This window comes from Sminthopsis crassicaudata, chromosome 3 (assembly GCF_048593235.1).
Source record: "Sminthopsis crassicaudata isolate SCR6 chromosome 3, ASM4859323v1, whole genome shotgun sequence".
Taxonomy (NCBI): domain Eukaryota; kingdom Metazoa; phylum Chordata; class Mammalia; order Dasyuromorphia; family Dasyuridae; genus Sminthopsis; species Sminthopsis crassicaudata.
The window spans coordinates 361,264,895-361,277,753 of NC_133619.1; the positions used below are offsets into that span (position 1 = coordinate 361,264,895).

At 38.1% G+C, this 12,859-nt stretch overlaps 1 long non-coding RNA gene across 9 annotated transcripts in view; it reads right to left on the reverse strand.

Moving 5' to 3' along the window:
* The window catches only part of LOC141561763 (uncharacterized), a 553,911-nt gene extending 541,052 nt beyond the window's left edge, over positions 1-12,859 (reverse strand). For 8 of the 9 annotated variants that reach the window (XR_012488149.1, XR_012488147.1, XR_012488143.1 and 5 more), the window contains exon 1: positions 12,617-12,859. This is a non-coding gene — a long non-coding RNA (uncharacterized LOC141561763). Of the gene's footprint in view, positions 1-12,601 lie in introns of all 9 variants that reach the window. The other variant, XR_012488150.1, reaches the window with a different exon arrangement.

Below are 12,859 nucleotides of genomic sequence, written 5' to 3' on the forward strand. Positions count from 1 at the left end.
TGTGGAATACTGATAATGAGAATTGCAGATATCATCTAGGGAGATTTCCCATTGCCTTTCAAAGTATAACACAAAGGTGACTTAAACAGATCCCTACTGCACTTCTTTGAAAGGCAAGACTTTTGTCCATAGTCTTTGGCTAGCAAGATAGAATACCCTTCATTTGCAGGTGACTGTTAGAATTTAGCTTCATGTGAAAAACAGTACAGGAAGAAAGATGATAGGAAGTACTCTTCTCTGTCACAATCTGCTACCCAGCTCTCTATCCAAGAATAGACCTCTAATCCTGCCCAGTTTCTAATAGTTTCTCAGTAACCAGGATAGGAAACAACCTTTTAAAAAGAAAAGAGACCAGGACATTAGTCCCACGGGATACCATCAAAAGACTCTTGACAACACCTGAAAAAAGCTAAACCAGCCTCTGTGCCTAAAAGACAGACACTCCTAAATTTGCCTCTGATCTCCATTAGTATGTGCAAAGTGCTGAAAATACATTTAAAGCACTTTAGTTTCCGCATAATATCTCATTTGATTATTAAAACAATCCTGGGAAGTGGGTGCCGAGTGGATAGAGCTCCGTTTTACATGCACGGAAATCACGGCTAAGGGACAGGTCAGATGATGTGTCCAGAGTCAGCGCTCCTTAAATAAGTGGGCCAGGACTCGGGTCTTCCTGATCCCAGATCCAGCACTCGACCACCATTCTGATCTTCAAGGAGTTTACATCCGATTTAGGGGAGAAATAATGCTAACCACATGATGACGGGCGGCACAGTATTCGAGTATATTCTTATTCGTATTAATGTATTATATTGGATTTGCCATCGGAAGATCGGGTTCCAGTTCGCCCTCTGATACTCCCTAGTTATGGAACCACTTCTCTGAGCCTGTTTCCTCAGTTGTAAAATAGGAATAGAAGAAGTGTTAACGGGCTTATAACAGGCTCTGGTCCGGCGATTTATTTCTCTCACACTTTTTTTAAAACGGATTTTCTTTATTTCCCGCTCTGAATTCCTCACTCCCACTTCTCTGGGCTGAACTCTGTCCAGCTGCCTTCGATTTACGGAAAGAAACCGGTCAGTTGAAGCTCCCAAGTCCCAAATACGATTTTTTGCTGCCCTCTACTGCATCTTGATCAAAATGGCATGCTCTTAAAAGTGGTCTGTACTCCCCCGACACCGTTAATTCTTGCGGACTCAGTTTTCCCCCAGGATACGGCAAATCTTACGCAATATGGCTGATTTTCTAAATATTTCACGATTCCATCTCTCTAAGCTATGTCACCATTGATAGCTTCCCAGAAAAATATGCTTATATCCAAATTTACATGCAAGACGTGCTAGAACAAAGCTGGAGACCTTCAAAAGTGATTGTGCCCTAGGAGAAATCTAAATGGTGGGGCCGGAGAGGGGAAGAAGAAGGAACTGGTAATTCCCTGCCTATGAGCTTGTAGCAAGGAAAAATATTTATGCAGGGAGTGAAGATGGACTTCGGAGTCCCAGCAAGAGATGGTTGCAACTACATGCATGTGTCCCTCCTGGAAACGACCTTTCTCAAAGAAAAATACAGAAAAAGTACAGGGAAAAACGGTAGGAAGTACTCTTCTCTGTCACAATCAGGTATCTCTACCCAGTTTTCTATCCACGAAAAGACCTCCGATCCTGCCCAGTTTCTAACGGTTTATCAGTAACGGGGGTAGGAAACAATCTCTTAAAAAGAAACGGGTCCAGGATATACCAAAAAGCTCTTGAAGGATTTGTGGTAAAGCATCAATGTCTCCTTCCCCTTGGCAGAGAGGTAATGACTTCCAGTGAGGAATAAGGCATGCAATTTCAGACATTTGTCTTGCATGACTATATTTACCTATTACAAAAGAGGTTTTTAAAGGCCCAGGGGAGAATGATTGTGAGGTAAAATTGGCATTTTTTAAAAAATAAAGCATATCTATAAAACATTTCAAGAAGCAGGGGGAGTGGAAGATTATGTGGAATCCTTTCTTCCACAGCCTGAAGATTATCTTGCATAAAGCTTCCTGCCAAATTTTCTTGGTTGAATGCCTTGTCCCTGTTATTTCTATTTCCACTTTGAAAGTATTAACCCCAGCTCCTGGTTTGGCAAACTGCCTTACCTTTAAAGTGTTAGTGTCTGCCCTTCCCTTTAGAGACACAAATAAGAACTCTAATGGTTAGTGAAAATTCACTGAGGGGTTAGGGAGAGGGATAGGTGATGTTTGATCCGAATTCTCCAAGCCTCTGGAGAAGCAGAGAAAATAGGTAGTGGCAGGAAGAGGGCATGCACAAGAAAGAAGGAACTCAATTGCAATGAATCCCTAGGGATGGTAGCCCAGGTAGGCTGACAGAGAAAACCATGAGCCATGAAAAAAATGTGAAACATAAGGCCACCAGTGCATTCCCAGAAATCAGCATTCTGGGAGAGTCCTGATAACTTTGACTTAGTTGTGGCTTTATTTGCTCCTATCTCAGGAGTCAGGAAGACCTCTTTCGAGCATCACCTCTGATACATACTGACCATCAGGGAGCAAGTCACCTAACCTCTCAGGGTCCCCAGACAATTCTTTTTAAAAATGCATTTCCCTGCATGCCATCTAGGGGAAGGGATGGAGGAAGAAGGGGAAAATTCAGAACGAAGGGAGTGCAAGGGATAATGTAAAAAAATTACCTATGCATATGTACTGTCAAAAAAAAAAGTTATAATTATAAAATTAATTTTTAAAAATTAAAAAAATAAAATAAAAATGCATTTCCCTCAATTACATGTTAAAACAATTTTTAACATTTGGAGTGTATTTTTGATTTTTTAGTTCAAAATTAAATCCTTCTTTCTCTCCCTCTCTCCCCCTTCTTTGAGATGGTAAACAATCAAGACATAGGTTATACATTTGCAATCATGTAAAACATTTCCATATTGATCATTTTGCACAAGAAGACTTGAACAAAAGAAAAAGAATGAAAGTGAAAAATAGCATGCTTCAGGCTGTATTCAAACAACATCAGTTCTTTTTCTGGAAGTAGATAGGTGTGCTTCATCATTAGTCCTTTGGGATTTTCTTAGATCATTGTATTGCTGTAAGTCATTCACAATTTTTCATCAAACAATATTACTCTCACTGTGATCAGTGTTCTGGTTCTGTTCACTTCATTTTGCATCAATTCATGTAAGTTTTGCCAGGTTTTTCTGAAATCATCTGGCTTATCATTTCCTCTTTATTTTTATTAATAGCTTTTTAATTTCAAAATATATGCAAAGATAGTTTTCAGCATTCACTCTTGCAAATCCTTGTATTCCAAATTTTTCTCCCTCCTTTCCCTTTACCCCCTTCCCCTAGACAGCAAGCAAGCCAACATAAATTAAACATCTTTATCATTTCTTATTGCACAATAATATTCTATTACAATAATATACTATAACTTGCTAAGCCATTCCCCAATTGATGGGTATCCCTTCAAATTCCAATTCTTAGCTACCACAAAAAGAATTACTATAAATATTTTTGAACAATTAAGTCCTTTCCCCCTTTTCTTATATCTTTCCCCCTTTTTCTATGCTAGGTCCTAAGGTGTAAAGGGAAAGAACTTTATTTACTGGTCATTGTCCTGGAAGTCAAAAGTTATAGTAGTGGAAATCAGGGCCAGAGTGTGAGAATATTAGAATAGATATTTCTACCCTAATATGTAGTGGTGGTGTTTGCTTGCTTGTAATAGCAGTGGTATTGCTGGATCAAATAGTTTTATAATCCTTTGGGCAGAGTTCCAAATTATTCTCCAGAATGGTTAGATAAATTCACAACTCCACAACAGTATGTTAGTGTCCCAGTTTTCCCAGTTCTTCTCTAACATCAATTATCTAGACCATTCTTTAAGTCTATAAGTTGTAGAATAGTTACTGATATGCTCTGCTACAGGGAGTTTCCTTGCTGGAAAATCCTATGCTCATGAAATCATTTCTGGACCCCCCCAAAAAAAGCTAGCATTGACTGGCTCTCTTGTTTCTTTTGTAAAACTCAGCAAAAACAATAATTGTTGTCATTATCATTACAATAGCATGTATATAAAATTTTAAAATTTGCAAAATACTTTACTTGTGTCATGCAATTTAGGAAAGTAATATGGTATAATAGATAGACTACTGGCCTGGAGTAAAAAATAATTGAGTTCAAATCCAGCCTCAAACCTTATTAGCTGGGCAAATCTCTTAACTTTATCTAATTCAGATTCCTTACCGTAAAATGGAGATGATAATAATACCTCCTGTCTTCCCAGATTATTGTAAGAATCAAATAAGATAATATATAAGAAAGCAATATATAAATGCTAATTATTATTATTATTATTATTTGACACTCAATCTTCAATATAGCTATCTAGGAATTAGGTCATTCTTAAGGAGAAACTGTCTTTTAAAATATTAACAGAGATTTTTCCCTTTTGTTCTGATTTTTCTCTCCCAATATAATTCATTAAAAAGTGTGGTTTTTTTTTTTAAATGAATGTATATATATGACCAGAACAAATAAATAAATAAAATCTTTAAGAAAGAAAATATTAACAGAGAACTGGAGGTAGTTTTTGTAGCCACAAAATATAAGTCCAATCCTTTTAAGACCCATTAATAAATATGAAAAAAGTATTCCCAAGATAATTAACTTCATAAGAAAAAGGAATGTCTTTTGTAAGGGCTGAATTACTCTGATTTTTGAAGCGATAAGACTATATCTTTTTTCAATTTGCTTATTTCCCCTTGACTGTGGCTTGATAGAGATCTATTTTGATAAGTACTTGTGTAGTAAGGAATGGAACACCAAAAATTACACCGTGCAAACTGCAGCCTTCCTTACTGTTTGAAAGTGAGCTAGGTGAGTACATCTCAAATTAATGTGGAGGATCACATTCCTGCCTGATTCTTGTTAGGGAGCGTAAACTGCATTTTAATGAGGTTCAAGTTAAATAATTAACTTTGGTATTTCCCAATTTGTATATTCTTTTGCTAGGAAATAAACAGATGAACCCTCTTGTAATGTGGAGGATGAAGTGGTTAGGGTAAGAGAGAAAGGATAGTCATAAAATACAATGCTATTACAGAACTACTGAGATTCGGGGTGGCAAATCTCTCAACCTCAAGAACCAAACCAGCTCAGAAACCAGAAAGTCTAGGAGATCCAGTGCTAGTGCTAAAATATAGACATTAGCAAAGATATAAAATCATGAATCATTAAAGCCCAGGAGTCAAAGGGCAAGAACCTTTATGTGAATTCCATAAAGGAAAACTGAAGCAGTTCAGTAATTAGTCCCTAACACTTTCATTCGCATATTTTGCCTAAGTAATTTATCAGATCAGTTTGTCTCCCGAGTATACTAGATGCTAGGGGACAAAATTCAGAACAAGAATATTTCATCAGAGCTAGGACAAGTTCTGAGGGATAGAGCAATTTCCATTTAACCATACAATAATCTAGCCCACACACCTCCCTCTTGTCCACAAAGACAGCTTGAAAGAAAAGTATTATTGTTTCTACCTAAGGGTGGGGAGGGTACCTCTCACACATCAGATTTCAAAATTTGTCACAATTGAAACAATTATTGCATGTGACAGCACTTTTTTTTTTTTGCAGTATTTCAGTTTATTACAGCATTCAAAGTGGTAAACAATCTACAAAATCTACAAAAAAGGAAAATGTCTCTAAGTATTAAAATGTTAGCATTTCTCTAATGAATTCCCATTTACATGGCAAAGGCATTAATTTGTCCTGCTTCACTCAGTTGTCTGAGAAAAACAAAAATGCCTCAGTCTTCCATAACCAGTGAGCACTTCAGCACCAATCCTCTCATTGCCAACATCCTGCACAGAACCAATGACTCAGACTTCAGGCCCAACTAAGAGTCAATGATATGTATACTTCTTGGGAAGGAGTCTCTCTCCACAATATTTCTTGCATCTGTTCCCCTCTCAAACTCACACTATTAACTCTTGAATTTAAGCTTTTATTACCTCTCAATTGGACTACTGCAATGATAGCCTTCTAACTAGTTACCTTTCCTCCTGTCACTCCTCTTTCTAATTTATCCTCTTACAGCTGTCAAAATGATATTCCTAAAAGTACAAGCCTGACAACATCACTCCCCTGCTGAATAGCTACACTGACTTTTCAGCACTCAAAAGCTGCACACCCCTGAAGCAGTGGTCACTAAAATAGGATGCATGGCATAAATCCAAGAGATTATTGCTTCATCCCAAGGCATGAGTGATCAGCCAATCAGACAGTGGAAAAATGGGCTGCATCCGACCTTCCCACAGCCATCATGGGCTTATCTCCAACACAACTACGCTGCCCCCTTCAACACTCCCCAAATCAAGCTCTTCCTGGGGCTGCCAGGTGACTTGCATTTCCCTCAGGAGAAGGAGGATATAATCCTTCCCATCCCAAACATGGAGAGCTATTACAAGCAAGCAAATTTCAAACACCAGCACCACATATTAGGGTAGAAATATGTATTCTAATATCCTCACACCCTGGCCCTGATCTTCACTACTATCCAATAAGTAAAGTTTTTTCCCTTCACACACACACACACACACACACACACACACACACACACACACACACACACACACACACCCCTTCCTATGTTTTAGAGTGAGTAGATTAAGAAAAAAAAAATTGGATGGATTGAGATTCTATCACCTTTCTCCCAAAACTTATCTGTCTTCCCAACTTTCCTATTTCCATCCTCCTACTCTCTCAGGTTCTCAGTCTTCGTCTTATTCTTGACTCCTCACTTAATTGAATATACTTTCTTCAAAATTAATGACTTCTTCATTGCCAAATCTGATGGTCTTTCTTTAGTCTCCACCCTTCCTGACTTCTCTCTGCCTCATCTAACCAGTCTCCTGTCTAGTTGCCCTTAGAGTACTCTCTCTTTTTGATCTATTCATACTTGTCTGAGCACTCCCCAATTATCATCCACATCATACTCCTGTAGGTGTCCTCTGAGGTTCTTGACCTTGTGCCTTCTTCTCTTTGCAAATTCTCTCATTGATTCCATCAGCTCCCAGATCTTTCTATCGTAAATTTGAATTCTACATCATGAATAGCGTATTGGGTACTTTGAACTGGATGTCTTGTAAGAATCTCAAATTCAAAATGCCCATAATGAGATATAGATAGATAGATAGATAGATAGATAGATAGATAGATAGATAGATAGATTTTCTGAAAATGCATCCTCTCTTCTGAACATCCCTCTCTCTGTTCTGTACCCTATCAATCCTTGACTACTGAATCCCTCACCCCACATATCCAGCCAGTTTCTAAATCTTGTCATTTATACCTCCATGGCATTTCTAGAATCAGTCACCTCTAGTCACAAAGTCACCACTCTAGGACAGGGCCACATCACCTCTCATGTGAACCCTCCTAATAGTCTACCTGCTTTACACAAACCCTCCTCACTCCAACCCATTCTTTCACAAAGTAATTTTCCTACAATGCATGTAGAGCAACATTATTTCCTCCTCAATAAAATGCAAAGGCTCTTTATTGATTCAAGAATTAATTATTTTTTCATCTTAACTTTATCATGTTTCAATGTCAACTTTTGTCTGTTTTTTAACAAGGCAGATTGGTGCTAAAGTGGGGTAAAGCACAGGACCTAGACTCAGAAAACCTTGAGTTCAAATCTAGTTTCAGACTAGCTTGTGACCCTGGGCAAGTCACTTAACTTGGATTTGTCTCAGTTTCCTCAACTATATAAAATAAGGATAATGATAACCTATCTTCTAAGTTTTTGTGAGAATTAAATGAAATAATAATCATAAAGTATTTAGCAAAGTGCCTGGAATATAGTAGCCTTTAAAATGCTTGTTTCCCTCCTTTAATTTATATAAATAATTATTAGTTGAGCATGTAAATAATTTATAAATAAATACACATATTGAAGATGTGAATGCAAAAAAAATTACTGATAGGAAATGGTGGTGATGGGGTGATAGGAATTGTTTATGAGTGAGCAAAAAAGTGTGGATAACACTGCTCTAGAATAAAAGATGAGCTCTGGCATTTTAAGCCTTTTGACACTTGGTTTCAGCCTATCTTTCAAGACTTACCATTACCCTTCTTTTCACACTCTGTAGACTATCTTACCAATTTGCTCTCCTCCTCCCAAGATATTCCCATCTCCCACTTCCATGTCTTTGCACAGTATGTCTCTCATACTTGAAATGCATTTTCTTTTCACCAGTTGCATCTTAGGATATGGAGTTTATTATAAGATTCATCTCGTGCCACCTCCTACACAATATCAGCCCAATTCCCCAGTCTCTAATACCCACCTCCCCCTATCCCCAAAATCACTTTGTAGATTTTTGCATTTGTTTATTTGAGGACAAGGTTTATGTCATTTCTGCTTTTGTATCCCTATTGCCCAATAGGCATTTAATAGTGCTTATTGAATGAATAATGCTTTGGAAAAAGAATAAGTATCAAGTGTGAGTTGTCAGAGCTCTGGAAAACTGACAACCAGGTGTTTACTAACCGGACTCAACCCCTTATTCCCTGGTGTTTAAAGATAGAACAGAACAATGCTGATCTGCATTAACACAGGAACTTAAAGAATACAAGGCCCATTGTTAAGATTTTGAGTCCCAAATTTTTCTCCCTTCCTTTCTCCCTTCTCTCCTCCCCAAGATGATTAGTAATTTAATATAGATTATACATGTGCAATCATGTTGAACATACTCCCATATTAGTTATGTTGTGAAAGAAGAAACAGAACAAAAGGGAAAAACTACAAACATCCCCCCCAAAAAAACAAAAAAAAAAAGGTGAAAATAGTATGGTTTGATTGACATTCTGTATATAGAAGGGTACTTTAAACTACTGATTATCATAGACAAACAATTTATCAGATCCTTTCTAGAACTAGTTAAGAAGAGAAAGTCCCACAGGGAGGGGATAATGTATCCTAAAGTTAGATAATATCTATCCATACCATGTCCTTTTTCAGAACTCCAAGCCCTTGAATCACCCCTGTTCCCTACTCTATGACCCCCTAATAACATAATGCTAAAGCAACTGGAAGAGGGTGCTCCTGCAACCAATATAATCTGGATCTCTAAATTGCATATTTTCCTTCTATTTTTAATAACATTCATCCTAAGATGTAACATTTGTTTTTACCCTCTAGATTTGTATAACAAAAAAATAAATACACACATCCCAGTGACTGGGCCTGAATCTGGATTGTCAATGACTGGAGCCAAACTAGAGAACTGTTTCCATTTCCCATTTGCCTCCTCCAGGACCATTCTTCCTCCCATCCATGTCATGTACTCCCAGCTCATCACATCCCATGTTTCAGCTATATACCAAGAAACTGGCAGGCACTATTAAGAAAGAATGAGCAGATGGTAACGGAAGCAAGGGTCCCAGGTGCACATAATAAAAGCATGCAGTGCCTCCTTCAGAAGAAGGAAGAAGGCTCAGAGTGCAGCTTCTCTTTACCGGTCTCCTCTCTATTCTTCTTCCACTATTACTCATCACCTCCCACTATTGTCACCTATCCAGGATCCCTTCCCTGTGGGACTTTCTCTTCTCAATTAATTCTCCTAGAAAAAACCTGATAAATTATTTGTCTATAATGCTAGCAATAATCAGTAGTTTAAATTAGTCTCCTATAGACCTAATGTCAATAAAACCGTACTATTTTCATCTTTTTTTGTTTGGGGGAAAGTGTTTGTAGTTTTTCCTTTTTGTTCTGTTTCTTCTTTTACAACATAACTAATAGGAAAGTTTGTTTAACATGATTGTACATGTATAATCTATATTAGATTACTTATCATCTTGGAGAGGAGAGAAAGGAGATAGGAAGGGAGAAAATTCAAAATCTTACAAAAAATGAATGCTTAAAACTATCTTTTAATGTAATAAGAAAAAATAAAATATTGTTTACAATAAATAAATAAGTGCCCTTTTATCAAAGGAAATTTGTATTTTTGTAGGAAATTTCTAGAAAATGAAATATTGTCAAGACTCAAAGCAATAGATAGTCAATAGTAAAATTATAGACACTCATATATGTTGTGGGAGGGAAGGACACAGAGAAAGAGCTTCTCAAGTCTCATAGTCAAACATTGACTCCATGCTTTTTGGGGAGAGGGAAATTAGGAATCTTAGGGGTAGTAATAGCGGATAGAGGATTAGAGACATGAATAGTACAATATACTCCTGAGTAGGAGTGTCCTTCTGCTAGCCCATCCAAATCTCTAAACTCTAAACCCCAAATCAGTGGGCTTTGTCTGCATTTTGAGAGGGCCAAAATGTCATTCCCAGAGTTTTATGGCATTATTAATATGGAAATCTGAAATGGAGCCATGGCAAACAGCTTTCCCCTCTATTAATAACAGTGTTATTCACAGTCCAGGGGAAGCCAAGGCATTTCTGCTTGGTTGCTCATTAAGTCCGGCCCCATAAAGTAGGGGAAAGAGGTAAATCACTATGTTAGCCATTCATCTTCTATGCCCGGGAATAGGTGTCTGCATCCCTAAAGCCAGCACTAAGTCAAATACCTCTGAACTACTCCTTCAGTCAAAAAAGAGAAAGGAACCGGGTGATATAATGCCAAAGACTATCCTTATATCCCTAGCATAAGAATCACCAGACTCCTTTTTGTTGTTTGTATGCTTAAAACTAGATCTCCCAATCTTGCTTAGGCTGGAAGGGCAGCTACAAAGCCCTTTACATACAATTTTTCATGTGATCATCAAAAAAGCTTGAACAAGCATTTATTTGACCAGGGAAACTCTATTTGCAGCATTCCCCTTTCCCCACCTTTGAGCCCTGGAAGCCAATAATCTGATTATTTGTACAAACACCAACATCTCAGCTATTTGGACAAAGATAAAAGAAGAAAAGGGGGTTCGTTGGTCTGGTATTAAATAACTTGGATTGACAACTGATTCAGATAAAAATGTGATCTTCACAACAGCATCACTATCTTGATTTTATGTATAAAGAAGCTGAGAGTCAGAGAATTTAAGTGACTTATTCACACAGTCACACAGCAGCTATGTACCATAGAGTGTCCCATATCAAAGAAGGCAAAATTTGAACCCAGACCTTCTTCCTTCAAGTCCTCTTTTCCATTTCCTACTGCAGAATTATGTCCCCTATTCAACCTTGCCTTTTTGCTACAAAACTAAATTCTTCCTTGACTTCCCTGAAGCCATAGTAAGATATGGTTTCCAAAGATATGGTTTCTAACAGGGCTATCATTCAGATTTTTTAATGAGTTTTTTTTTTTTCTCAATTACATGTAAAAACTATTTTTAACAATTGAATGATGCTTGTCGAGGCACTGACACAACACAGGGGGAGTCATAGGAAAGGCTGCCCCAAAAGGCTGCCCCTATTGTTTGTTGGGACTGGGGTGAGCCCCGAAATGAGCTTCCCGTTAAGGACCTGCATTTACTGGCCCAATGCCATCCTTTATTACATTTTGGACAAGGTCCAGGGGGTCTAGCTGCAATCTTTTTAGAAGTGTCCTGGCTTTCTACAAAGGAAACCCTTTTGACTCCCTTTCTTTGTGAATGATATGCCCCTGGTATCTGAGCTCACGCTGTCCTGGCTGCATCAGCTATCTGTCTACAGACTTGTATGACATAGCCCAATTGCTGATTGAGAGGAGTATATGCTCCAGTTCCGATTAATTATTCAAAAATAACATTAATACCCATTTGTCTGTTCTATCTATCTATTTTCTGACATTCTTCATAAAAGGCAGCCTTCCAGATACAGTAATCACCTCCATCCAAAGCTATCCTACATACCTGCTGCCAATCAAGAGGACACAATATTGAACTTGCTTTTGTCTCTATCAAAGCCTTCACATAAGGACTATTGGCCCCATACTGTGATGTTCCTGTCGTCAATTCTTTCAGTATTTTAAATTCCAATGGTTGATGTTCCCTGTCTAGGGTTCTGGGGATCAGGAACTTTTAACACTGGGCAATATCCAAAGGAATGTCTTGCCCCTATTCTGAGCCGCCTTAAAAGCTCTCTGTAAAGCCATCAGCTGCTGTCTCCCATGCTATGGGTCTTTGTCCATCTTTTCTAGATTACTATAAGGGTGCTATGAAGGGGAGGAGGTGCCTGCTGCATCCACCTGCATGGCTTTGGTAGCTCTGGGAACATTTTCAGGGGATTATAAGCAAATTTTAAGCACATTCCAGATAGAGAAAAACTGTTGTGGATACTGCTTCAGAGCCTAATCCTAAATCCTTCCTTCATCTGTTTTCCTATTGTCTCCCATTTTTCCAAGTCAAAAGGTCCCTAAGACAGGAACCAAGGGCAACATTTCTCTATATAGAGCATAAACTCCACTAATTGCTCACTAGTTATAAGTATCCCTCTTTCCCTTACTACTTTTTTCAAAACCTTTAAATATATGTCTCTGCTTTTCTCCTGATTGAGATTGTCCCATTTTGCTAAGCTGGACAAAGTGAAGTTAGATCCAGCCTAAGACTTAAATGAAGTTACAATTCCTCTTCTACCTCCAATACCCACTGGGCCTGTTGATTATTTGCTTACCTGTTGCCCTCTTACCTCCGTTATTCCAAAGTCTTGTTTGAGGGTATTTTCTCCTCTCCCTGAATTCTCTTGGCTCAGTCCCTGTTCAGTGCCACTTGAGACCTGCTCAAGGACCTTGCTGAGGAGAAAGTATGAGGCGAGATAGGTGGGCGCTTCAGCAAAGAAATCAGTTTATTAATCTGAGGGTCCAAGCTTATAAACACAAAAATGAAGTGTATTTTCTTTGTACATGTTTTTTGTAACTCCCTCGAGTCTCTG